The sequence below is a fragment of the Aristolochia californica genome, unplaced genomic scaffold, assembly GCF_029961685.1.
Source record: "Aristolochia californica isolate CCGP_79_NKW_82.1479 unplaced genomic scaffold, dmAriCali1.0.hap1 SCAF_7, whole genome shotgun sequence".
Classification (NCBI taxonomy): Eukaryota; Viridiplantae; Streptophyta; class Magnoliopsida; order Piperales; family Aristolochiaceae; genus Aristolochia; species Aristolochia californica.
Window position 1 is genome coordinate 16,276,854 of NW_027182268.1, and position 13,421 is coordinate 16,290,274.

Consider the following 13,421-nt stretch of genomic DNA (forward strand, 5'->3'; position numbering starts at 1 on the left):
GTTGGACTAGTGGAATTTCCCAAACTTGGATAACAAAACTTTTGTGTTCATTTGTGGTGTGTGAATAAATTTTCTTTATTTAATTTTGTTATTGTTTTAAATTTTTTCCACACATCAACTATAATTTTTTTTTTTTTGTGATTCATTTGCCTTTTTTGTTTACGGGATGAAGGGAGTGCGAAAACTCAAATTTTTTATTTAAGAAAAAAGTGTACATCTGAAATGGAAATGCAAAATGCATAATGTAGACAGAGATAATTCCAAAGAGTGTCTGTAATTTTTAGGGATCGTAAGCACTTTTTCGTTTTTATATCTAAGGTTTTGCAATCGTCGGGAACAGGGGGAGGCTGGGGATTTTTAACTGAGTGCTGACTTCTCATCCATATGTCATTTCTTAAAAAAATATAGCCCGTTACGCATGACAAATCACTTTACAATCATCTATGAGTGTTAGGTCAACTTTTTTAAAATGGGCAAAATAATGGTTTGTTTGACTCAGGCAAATATCCCACCGCACGTTCACTTGAGAATTTAATGAGTGTTTTTTATTCACTTCAAAAGCTTTGGATCCATAGGTCATTTGAATCTTTAACACGTTTCTAGCATGCATATCAATTTTTAAAACATGTGTAGAAAGAATTTCCTTCACGTAAAATTGTAAGATAATAGTGTTGGACAAGTGGAATTTCCAAAACCTGGATAACAAAACTTTTGTGTTCACTCGTGGTGTGTGAATAAATTTTCTTTATTTACTTTTTTTTAGTTTAAAATTTTTTTCGTACATCAACTATTAAATTTTCTTTTTTTTGTGATCTCTTTGCCTTTTTTGTTTACGTGATGACGGGAGAGCGAAAAACTCAATGTTTTTTTTTATAAAAGAATTGTTCAACTAAAATGGAAATGTACAATGCAAAAATATAGAGAGAGATAATTCCAAAGAGTGTCTGTAATTTTTAGGGATTGTAAGCACATTTTCGTTTTCATATCTCAAGTTTTGCAATCGTCGGGAAAAGGGGGAGGTGGGGGATTTTTAACTGAGTGTTGACTCCCAATCCAAAAGTCATTTCTTACAAAAATATAGTCCGGTACGCATGACAAATCACTTTACAATCATCTATTATTGTTATGTCAGTTTGTTGCAAATGAGCAAAATCATGGCATGTTTGACTTGGGTAAATATCCCACTGCAAGTTCACTTGAGAATTTAATAAGCGTTTGTTATTCTCTTTAAAAGGTTTGCATCCATAGCTCATTTGCTTCTTTAACATGTTTCAAACATGCCTATCCTTTTTTAAAACATGTGTAGAAGAAATCTCTTCCTTGTAAAATTCAAAGCTAATAGGGTTAAACTAGTGGAATTTCCCAAACTTGGATAACAAAACTTTTCTGTTCCTTGGTGTTGTATGAATAAATTTTCTTTATTTACTTTTGTTATTGTTTTAAATTTTTTCCATACATCAACTATAAAATTTTCATTTTTTTGTGGGTTTTTTGCGTTTTTTGTTTTCGGCATGAAGGGAGAGCGAGAACTCATAATTTTTATTTAAGAAAAAAGTGTACATCTAAAATGGAAAAGTACAATGCACAAATGTAGAGAGAGATAATTCCAAAGAGTGTCTATATTTTTTAGGGATTGTAAGCTCTTTTTAGTTTCTATATCTCAGGTTTTTCAATCGTTAGGAAAAGGTAGTGGCGGGGGATTTTTAACTGAGTTTTGAAGTGCAATCCATAAGTCATTTCATACAAAAATATAGCCCGTTACGCATGATAAATCACTTTATAATCTTCTATGATTGTTTGGTCAACTTTTTGAAAATGGGCAAAATAATGACTCGTTAGACTCGGGTAAATATCCCACCGCACGTTCACTGGAGAATTTAATGAACGTTTGTTATTCTCTTTAAAATCCTTGGATCCATAGGTCATTTGAATATTTCACATGTTTCAAGCAAGCATATCCATTTTAAAAACATGTGAAGAAAAAATCTCCTTCATGTAAAATTCCAAGCTATTAGGGTTGGACTAGTGGAATTTCCCAAACTAGGATAACAAAATTTTTGTGTTCATTTGTGGTGTGTGAATAACTTTTCTTTATTTACATTAGTTATTGTTTTAAAATTTTTCCAGACATCAACTATAAAATTTTTATTTTGTTGTGATCTACATGCCTTTTTTGTTTACGGGATGAAGGGAGAGCGAAAACTCAAAGTTCTGATTTTAAAAAAAAAGTGTACATCTAAAATGGAAGTGCACAATGCACAAATGTAGAGAGAGATAATTCCAAATAGTGTCTATAATTTTTGGGGATCGTAAGCACTTTTTCATTTTTATATCTAAGGTTTTGCAATCGTCGGGAAAAGGGGGAGGCGGGGGATTTTTCACTGAGTGTTGATTTCCAATCCATAAGTCATTTCTTAAAGAAATATACCCCGTTACGCATGAAAAATCACTTTACAATCATCTATGATTGTTAGGTCAACTTTTTGAGAATGGGTAAAATAATGGCTGGTTTGACTTGGGCAAATATCCCACCGCACATTCACTTGAGAATTTATTGAGAGTTTGTCATTCCCTTTAAACCATGTGTAGAAAAAATCTCTTTCATGTAAAATTCAAAGCTATTAGGGTTGGACTAGTGGAATTTCCCAAACTTGGATAACAAAACTTTTGTGTTCATTTGTGGTGTGTGAATAAATTTTCTTTATTTACATTTGTTATTGTTTTAAATTTTTTTCACACATCAACTATAAATTTTTTGTTTGTTGTGATTTATTTGCCTTTTTTGTTTACAGCATGAAGGGAGTGCGAAAACTCAAAGTTCTGATTTAAGAAAAAAGTGTACATCTAAAATGGAAATGCACAATGCACAAATGTAGAGAGAGATAAATCCAAAAACTGTCTGTAATTTTTAGGGATCGTAAGCACTTTTTTGTTTTTCTATCTAAGGTTTTGCAATCGTCGGGAAAAGGGGGAGGCGGGGGATTTTTAACTGAGTGTTGACTTCCAATCCATATGTCATTTCTTAAAAAAATATAGCCCGTTACGCATGACAAATCACTTTACAATCATCTATGAGTGTTAGGTCAACTTTTTGAAAATGGGCAAAATAATGGCTATTTGACTCGTGCAAATATCCAACCGCACGTTCACTTGAGAATTTAATGAGCGTTTGTTATTTTATTTAAAAGCTTTGGATCCATAGGTCATTTGAATCTTTAACATGTTTGTAGCATGCATATCCATTTTTAAAACATGTGTAGAAAAAATCTCCTTCATGTAAAATTCCAAGATAATAGTGTTGGACTCGTGGAATTTCCAAAACTTGGATAACACAACTTTTGTGTTCACTGGTGGTGTGTGTACTAATTTTATTTTTTTACTTTCTTTATTTTTTAAAATTTTTTCCGTCCATGAAAAATGAAATTTTCATTTTGTTGTGATCTCTTTGCCTTTTTTGTTTATGGGAAGAAGGGAGAGCGAAAAACTCAATTTTTTTTTTTTATGAAAAAAATGTTCATCTAAAATGGAAATGCACAATGCAAAAATGTAGAGAAAGATAATTCCAAAGAGTTTCTATAATTTTTAGGGATTGTACGCACTTTTTCGTTTTTATATCTCAGGTTTTGCAATCGTCGGGAAATGGGGGAGGCGGGGGATTTTTAACTGAGTGTTGAGTTCCAATCCATAAGTCATTTCTTATAAAAATATAGCCCGTTACTCATGACAAATCACTTTACAATCTTCTATGATTTTTAGGTCAACTTATTGAAAGCGTGAAAAATAATGGCTTGTTTGACTCGGGCAAATATCCCACCGCATGTTCACTTGAGAATTTAATGAGCGTTTGTTATTCTCTTTAAACACTTTGGATCCATAGGTCATTTGAATCATTAACATGTTTCTAGCATGCATATCCATGTTTAAAAAATATGTAGAAAAAATCTCCTTCATGTAAATTCCAAGATATTAGTGTTGGACTAGTGGAATTTCCCAAACTTGGATAGCAAAACTATAGTGTTCATTTGTGGTGTGTGAAAGCTCAAAGTTCCAATCCATACGTGATTTCTTACAAAAATATAGCCCATTACGCATGACAAATGACTTTACAATCATCTATGATTATTAGGTCAACTTTTTGAAAATGGGAAAAATAAAGGCTTGTTTGACTCGGCAAATATCCCACCGCACGTTCACTTCAGAATTTAATGAGAGTTTTTTATTCTCATTGAAAGCTTTGGATGCATAGGACATTTGAATCTTTAACATTTTTATAGCATGCATATCCATTTTTAAAACATGTGTAGAAAAAATCTCCTTCATGTAAAATTCCAAGATATTAGTGTTGGACTAGAGGAATTTGTGGTTTGTGAATAAATTTTATTTATTTAATTTTTTTATTGTCTTAAATTTTTTCCGTACATCAACAATAAAGTTTTCATTTTGTTGTGATCTATTTGCCTTTTTTTTTTACGGGATGAAGGGAGAGCGAAAAACTCGAAGTTTTGATTTAAGAAAAAAGTGTACATATAAAATGGAAAAGCACAATGCACAAATGTAGAGAGATATAATTCCAAAGAGTGTCAATATTTTTTAGGGATTGTAAGTTCTTTTTACTTTTTATATCTCAGGTTTTGCAATTGTCAGGAAAAGGGGGTGCCGGGGTATTTTTAACTGAGTATTGAGTTGCAATCCATAAGTCATTTCTCACAAAAATATAGCCCATTACGCATGATAAATCACTTTACAACCATCTATGATTGTTAGGTCAAATTTTTGAAAATCGGCAAAATAATGACTTGTTAGACTCGGGTAAATATTCCACTGCACGTTCACTTGAGAATATAATGAGCGTTTGTTATTCTCTTTAAAAGCTTTGGATCCATAGGTCTTTTGAATCTTTAACATGCTTCAAGCATGCATATCCATTTTTAAAACATGTGGAGAAAAAGTCTCCTTCATGTAAAATTCCAAGATATTAGGGTTGGACTAGTGGAATTTCCCAAACTTCGATAACAGAACTTTTGTGTTCATTTGTGGTGTGTGAATAAATTTTCTTTATTGACATAAGATAATGGTTTAAATTTTTACCACACATCAAATATAAAATTTTTATTTTGTTTTGATTTAAGAAAAAAGTGTACATCTAAAATGGAAATGCACAATGCACAAATGTACAGAGAGATAATTCTAAAAAGGGTCTGTAATTTTTAGGGATTGTTAGCACTTTTTTGTTTTTTTATCTCAGGTTTTGCAATCGTCGGGAAAAGGGGGAGGCGGGGGATTTTTAACTGAGTGTTGACTCCAAATCCAAAAGTCATTTCTTACAAAAATATAGCCCGTTATGGATGATAAATAACTTTACAATCATCTATGATTGTTATGTCAGCTTTTTGCAAATGGAAAAAATAATGGCAAGTTAAACTTGGGTAAATATCCCACCGCAAGTTCACTCGAGAATTTAAGGAGCGTTTGTTATTCTCTTTAAAAGCTTTGCATCCATAGCTCATTTGCATCTTTAACCTGTTTCAAACATGCATATCCATTTTTAAAACATGTGTAGAAGAAATCTCTTTCTCTTAAAATTCCAAGCTATTACAGTTAATTTAGTGGAATTTCCCAAACTTGGATAACGAAACTTTTGTGTTCATTTGTGTTGTGTGAATAAATTTTCTTTATTTACATATGTTATTGTTTTAATTTTTTGCCATACATCAACTATAAAATTTTCATTTTGTTGTGAGCTTTTTGCCTTTTTTGTTTTCGGGATGAAGGGAGAGCGAAAACGTAAAGTTTTGATTTAAGAAAAAAGTGTACATCTAAAATGGAAAAGCACAATGCACAAATGTAGAGAGAGATAATTCCAAAGAGTGTCTGTGTTTTTTAGGGATTGTAAGCTCTTTTTAGTTTTTATATCTCAGGTTTTGCAATTTGTCTGGAAAAGGGGGAAGCGGGGGATTTTTAAGTGAGTGTTGACTACCAATCAAAAATTCATTTCTTAAAAAAATATAGCCCGTTACGCATGATAAATCACTTTACAATCATCTATAATTGTTATGTCAGCTTTTTGCAATTGAGAAAAATAATGGCATGTTTGACTTGGGTAAATATCCCATCGCAAGTTCACTTGAGAATTTAATGAGGGTTTGTTATTCTCTTTGAAAGCTTTGGATCCATAGCTCATTTGCATCTTCAACATGTTTCAAACATACATATCCATTTTTAAAACATGTGTAGAAGAAATCTCTTTCTTGTAAAATTCCAAGCTATTCGGGTTAAACTAGTGGAATTTCCAAAACTTGGATAACAAAACTTTTGTGTTTAATTGTGTTATGTGAATAATTTTTTTTATTTAACTTTTAAATTGTTTTAACTTTTTTCCATTCATCAACTATAAAATTTTCAGTTTTTTTGTGAGTTTTTTGCCTTTTTTTTTCGGGATAAAGGGAGAGCGAAAACTCAAAGTTTTGATTTAAGAAAAAACTGTACATATAAAATGGAAAAGCACAATGCACAAATGTGGAGAGAGATAATTCCAAAGAGTGTCTGTATTTTTTAGGGATTGTAAGCTCTTTTTAGTTTTTATATCTCAGGTTTTGCAATTATCGGGAAAAGGGGGTGGCGGGGGATTTTTAACTGAGTGTGGAATTTCAATCCATAAGTCATTTCTTACAAAAATATAGCCCGTTACGCATGATAAATCACTTTATAATCATCTAGGATTGTTAGGTCAACTTTTTGAAAATGGGAAAATAATGACTTGTTAGACTCGGGTAAATATCCCTTCACACGTTCACTTGAGAATTTAATGAGCGTTTGTTACTCTCTTTTAAAGCTTTGGATCCATAGGTCATTTGAATCTTTAACATGTTTCATGCATGCATATCCATTTTTAAAACATGTGTAGAAACAATCTCCTTCATGTAAAATTCCAAGATATTAGTCTTGGACTAGTGGAATTTCCCTAACTTGGATAACAAAACTTTTGTGTTCATTTGTGGTGTGTGAATAAATCTTCTTTATTTAATTTTTTTATTGTTTTAAATTTTTTCTATACATCAAGAATTAAATTTTCATTTTGTTGTGATCTACTTGCCTTTTTTGTTTACGGGATGAAGGGAGAGCGAAAAACATGAAGTTTTGATTTAAGAAAAAAGTGTAGATCTAAAATTGACATGCACAATGCGCAAATGTAGAGAGAGATAATTCCGATGAGTGTCTGTAATTTTTAGGGATTGTAAGCACTTTTTCATTTTTATATCTCAGGTTTTGCAATCGTCGGGAAAAGGGGGAGGCGGGGGATTTTTAACTGAGTGTTGACTCCATATCCAAAAGTCATTTCTTACTAAAACATAGCCCGTTACGCATTGATAATAAACTTTACAATCACCTATGATTTTTATGTCAGCTTTTTGCAAATGGGGCAAATAATGATATGTTTGACTCGGGTAAATATCCCACCGCAAGTTCACTAGAGAATTTAATGAGCGTTTGTTATTCTCTTTAAAAATTTTGCTTCCATAGCTCATTTGCATCTTTAACATGTTTCAAACATGCATATCCATTTTTAAAACATGTGTAGAAGAAATCTCTTTCTTGTAAAATTCCAAGCTATTAGCGTTAAACTAGTGGAATTTCCAAAACATGGATAACAAAACTTTTGTGTTCATTTGTGTTGTGTGAATAAATTTTCTTCATTTACATTTGTTATTGTTTTAAATTTTTTCCATACATCGGCTATAAAATTTTTATTTTGTTGTGACCTTTTTGCCTTTTTTCTTTTTTGGGATGAAGGAAGAGCGAAAAGTCAATATTTTTATTTAAGAAAAAAGTGTACATCTAAAATGGATAGGTACAATCGACAAATGTAGAGAGAGATAATTACAAAGAGTGCCGGTATTTTTTAGGGATTGTAAGCTCTTTTTAGTTTTTATATCTCAGGTTTTGCAATCGTTGGGAAAAGGGTGTGACGGGGGATTTTACACTGAGTGTTGAAAGGCAATCCCTAAGTCATTTCTTACAATAATATAGCCCGTTATGCATGATAAATCACTTTACAATCATCTATGATTGTTAGGTCAAATTTTTGAAAATGGGAAAAATAATGACTTGTTGGACTCGGGTAAATATCCCACTCCACGTTCATTTGAGATTTTAATAAGCGTTTGTTATTCTCTTTAAAAGCTTTGCATCCATAGGTCATTTGAATCTATAACACGTTTCTAGCATGCATATCCTTTTTTAAAACATGTGTAGAAAAAATCTCCTTCATGTATTGTGTGAAAACATTTTTTTTATTTACCTTTTTTATTGTTTTCAATTTTTTCCATTCATCAACTATAAAATTTTCATTTTGTTGTGAGTTTTTTGCCTTTTTTTGTTCGGGATAAAGGGAGAGCGAAAACTCAAAGTTTTGATTTAAGAAAAAAGTGTACATATAAAATGGAAAAGCACAATGCACAAATGTAGAGAGTGATAATTCCAAAGAGTGTCTGTATTTTTTAGGGATTGTAAGCTCTTTTCAGTTTTTATATCTCAGGTTTTGCAATTGTCGGGAAAAGGGGGTGGCAGGGGATTTTTAACTGAGTGTTGAATTTCAATCCATAAGTCATTTCTTACAAAAATATAGCCCGTTATGCATGATAAAACACTTTATAATCATCTATGATTGGTACGTCAACTTTTTAAAAATGGGCAAAATAATGACTTGTTAGACTCGGGTAAATATCCCATCACAAGTTCACTTGAGAATTTAATGAGCGTTTGTTACTCTCTTTAAAAGCTTTGGATACATAGGTCATTTGAATCTTTAACACGTTTCATGCATGCATATCCATTTTTAAAACATGTGTAGAAAAAATCTCCTTCATGTAAAATTCCAAGATATTAGTCTTGGACTAGTGGAATTTCCCTAACTTGGATAACAAAACTTTTGTGTTCCTTTGTGGTGTGTGAATAAATTTTCTTTATTTAATTTTTTTATTGTTTAAAATTTTTTCCAAACATCAACAATAAAATTTTCATTTTTTTGTGATCTATTTGCCTTTTTTGTTTACGGGATGAAGGGAGAGCGAAAAACTCGAAGTTTTGATTTAAGAAAAAAATGTACATCTAACATGGAATGCACAATGCACAAATGTAGAGAGAGATAATTCCGAAGAGTGTTTGTAATTTTTAGGGATTGTAAGCACTTTTTTGTTTTTATATCTCAGGTTTTGCAATCATCTGGAAAAGGGGGAGGCAGGGGATTTTTAACTGAGTGTTGACTCCATATCCAAAAGTAATTTCTTACTAAAATATAGCCTGTTACGCATGATAAAAAACTTTACAATCAACTATGATTGTTATGTCAGCTTTTGCAAATGGGCCAAATAATGGCATGTTTGACTCCGGTAATTATCCCATCGCAAGTTCACTTGAGAATTTACTGAGCATTTGTTATTCTCTTTAAAAATTTTGCTTCCATAGCTCATTTGCATCTTTAACATGTTTCAAACATGCATATACGTTTTTAAAACATGTGTAGAAGAAATCTCTTTCTTGTAAAATTTCAAGCTATTAGCGTTAAACTAATGGAATTTCCCAAACTCGGATAACAAAACTTTTGTGTTCATTTGTGTTGTGTGAATAAATTTTCTTCATTTACATTTGTTATTATTTTAAATTTTTTTCATACATCAGCTATAAAATTTTCATTTTGTTGTGAGCTTTTTGCCTTTTTTCTTTGTTGGGATGAAGGAAGAGCGAAAACTCAATATTTTTATTTAAGAAAAAAGTGTACATCTAAAATGGTTAAGTACAATCCACAAATGTAGAGAGAGATAATTACAAAGAGTGTCTGTTTTTTTTAGGCATTGTAAGCTCTTTTTAGTTTTTATATCTCGGGTTTTGCAATCGTTGGGAAAAGGGTGTGGCGGGGGAGTTTACACTGAGTGTTGTATTGCAATCCCTAAGTCATTTCTTACAATAATATAGCCCGTTATGCATGATCAATCACTTTACAATCATCTATGATTGTTAGGTCAAATTTTTTAAAATGGGCCAAAAGAATGACTTGTTAGACTCGGGTAAATATCCCACCGCACTTTCACTTGAGAATTTAATGAGCGTTTGTTATTCTCTTTAAAAGCTTTGCATCCATAGGTCATTTGAATCTTTAACATGTTTCTAGAATGCATATCCATTTTTAAAACATGTGTAGAAAAAATCTCCTTCATGTAAAATTCCACGATATTTTGTGTTCATTTGTGGTGTGTGAATAAATTTTCTTAATTTACATTTGTTATTGTTTTAAATTTTTTCCATACATCAACTATAAAATTTTCATTTTGTATTGAGTTGTTTGCCTTTTTTGTCTTTGGGATGAAGGGAGAGCGAAAACTCAAAGTTTTGATTTAAGAAAAAAGTGTACATCTTAAATGGAAAAGCACAATGCACAAATGTAGAGAGAGATAATTCCAAAGAGTGTCTGTATTTTTTAGGGATTGTAAGCTCTTTTGAGTTTTTGTTTCTTAGGTTTTGCAATCGTCAGGAAAAGGGGGTAGCGGGGGATTTTTAACTGAGTGTTGAATAGCAATCCATAAGTCATTTCTTACAAAAATATGCCCCGTTATGCATGATAAATCACTTTATAATCATCTATGATTGTTAGGTCAACTTTTCTAAAATGGGGAAAATAATGGCTTGTTAGACTCGGGTAAATATCCCACCGCACGTTCACTTGAGAATTTAATGAGCATTTGTTATTTTCTTTAAAAGCTTCGGATCCAAAGGTCATTTGAATCTTTAACATGTTTCATGCATCCATATCCGTTTTTAGAACATGTGTAAAAAAAATCTCCTTCATGTAAAATTCCATGCTATTAGGGTTGGACATGTGGAATTTCCCAAACTTGGATAACAAAACTTTTGTGTTCATTTGTGTTATGTGAATAAATTTTATTCATTTAAATTAGTTATTGTTTTAAATTTTTTCCACACATCAACTATTAAATTTTTATTTTGTTGTGTTCTATTTGCCTTTTTTTTTTACGAGATGAACGGAGAGCGAAAACTCAAAGTTTTGATTTAAGAAAAAAGTGTATATCTAAAATGGAAATGCACAATGAACAAATTTAGAGAGAGATAATTCCAAAGAGTGTCTCTAATTTTTAGGGATTGTAAGCACTTTTTCGTTTTTATATCTCAGGTTTTACAATCGTCGGGAAAAGGGGGAGGCGAGGGATTTTTAACTGAGTGTTGACTCCCAATCCAAAAGACATTTCTTACAAAAATATAGCCAGTTACACATGATAAATCACTGTACAATCATCTATGATTGTTATATCTACTTTTTGCCAATGGGAAAAATAAATGCATGTTTGACTCGGGTAAATATCCCATCGCAATTTCACTTGAGAAATTAATGAGTGTTTGTTATTCTCTTTAAAAGCTTTGGATTCATAGCTGATTTGCACATTTAACATGTTTCGAACATGCATATCCATTTTTAAAACATGTGTAGAAAAAATCTCCTTCATGTAAAATTCTAAGATATTAGTATTGGACTAGTGGAATTTCCCTAACTTGGATAACAAAACTTTTGTGTTCATCTGTGGTGTGTGAATAAATTTTCTTCATTTACATTAGTTATTGTTTTAAATTTTATCCACACATCAACTTTAAAATTTTTATTTTGCTGTGATCTATTTGCCTTTTTTGTTTGCATGTTGTAGGGAGAGCGAAAACTCAAAGTTCTGATTTAAGAAAAAAGTGTACATCTAAATTGGAAATGCACAACGCACAAATGTAGAGAGAGATAATTCCAAAGAGTAACTGTAATTTTTAGGGATTGTAAGCACTTTTTCTTTTTTATATCTGAGGTTTTGCAATGGTCGAGAAAAGGGGGAGGCGGGGGATTTTTCACTGAGTGTTGACTCTCAATCCAAAGGACATTTCTTACAAAAATATAGCCTGTTACGCATGATAAATCATTGTAAAGCATCTATGATTGTTATATCTGCTTTTTGCCAATGGGAAAAATAAATGCATGTTTGACTCGGGTAAATATCCCACCGCAAGGTCACTTGAGAAATTAATGAGTGTTTGTTATTCTCTTTAAAAGCTTTGGATCCATAGCTCATTTGCATATTTAACATGTTTTAAACATGCATATCCATTTTTAAAAGATGTGTAGAAGAAATGTCTTTCTTATAAATTCCAAGATATTTGGGTTGGACTTCTAGTATTTCCCAAACTTGGATAACAAAACTTTTGTGTTCATTTGTGGCGTGTGAATAAATTTTCTTCATGTACATTAGTTATTGTTTTAAATTTTTTCCACACATCAACTATAAAATTTTCATTTTGTTGTGATCTATTTGCCTTTTTTGTTTACGGGATGAAGGGAGAGCGAAAGCTCAAAGTTCTGATTTAAGAAAAAAGTGTACATCTAAAATGGAAATGCACAATGCACAAATGTAGAGAGAGATAATTCCAAAGAGTGTCGGTACTTTTTTAGGGATCGTAAGCACTTTTTCATTTTTATATCTATGGATTTGCAATCGTTGGGAAAAGGGGGAAGCAGGGGATTTTTAACTGAGTGTTGACTTCCAATCAATAAGTCATTTCTTACAAAAATATAGTCCGTTACGCATGATAAATCACTTTACAATCATCTATGATTGTTCGGTCAACTTTTAGAAAATGAGCAAAATAATGGCTTGTTTGACTCGGGCAAATATCCCACCGCACGTTCACTTGAGAATTTAATGAGCGTTTGTTATTCTCTTTAAAAGCTTAGGATGCATAGGTCATTTGAATCTTAAAAATGTTTCTAGTATCCATATCCATTTTTAAAACAAGTGTAGAAAAAATCTCCTTCGTGTAAAATTCCTAAACTTGGATAACAAAACTTTTGTGTTCATTTTTGGTGTGTGAATAAATTTTCTTTATTTAAATTTTTTATTTTTTTAAATTTTTTCCCTACTTGAACTATAAAATTTTCATTTTGTTGTGATCTGTTTGTCTTTTTTGTTTACGGGATGAAGGGAGAGCATAAGACTCGAAGTTTCGATTTAAAAAAAAAGTGTACATCTAAAATGGAAATGCACAATACACAAATGTAGAGAGAGATAATTCCAAAGAGTGTCTGTAATTTTTAGGGATTGTAAGCTCTTTTTCGTTTTTATATCTCAGGTTTTGCAATCGTCTGGAAATGGGGGAGGCGGGGGATTTTTAAATGAGTGTTGACTCCCAATCCAAAAGTCATTTATTACAAAAAAATATAGCCCATTGCACATTATAAATCACTTTAAAATCATCTATGATTTTTATGTCAATTTTTGGCAAAAGGGCAAAATAATGGCATGTTTTGCTAGTGTAAATATCCCACCGCAAGTTCACTTGAGAATTTAATGAGCGTTTGTTATTCTCTTTGAATGCTT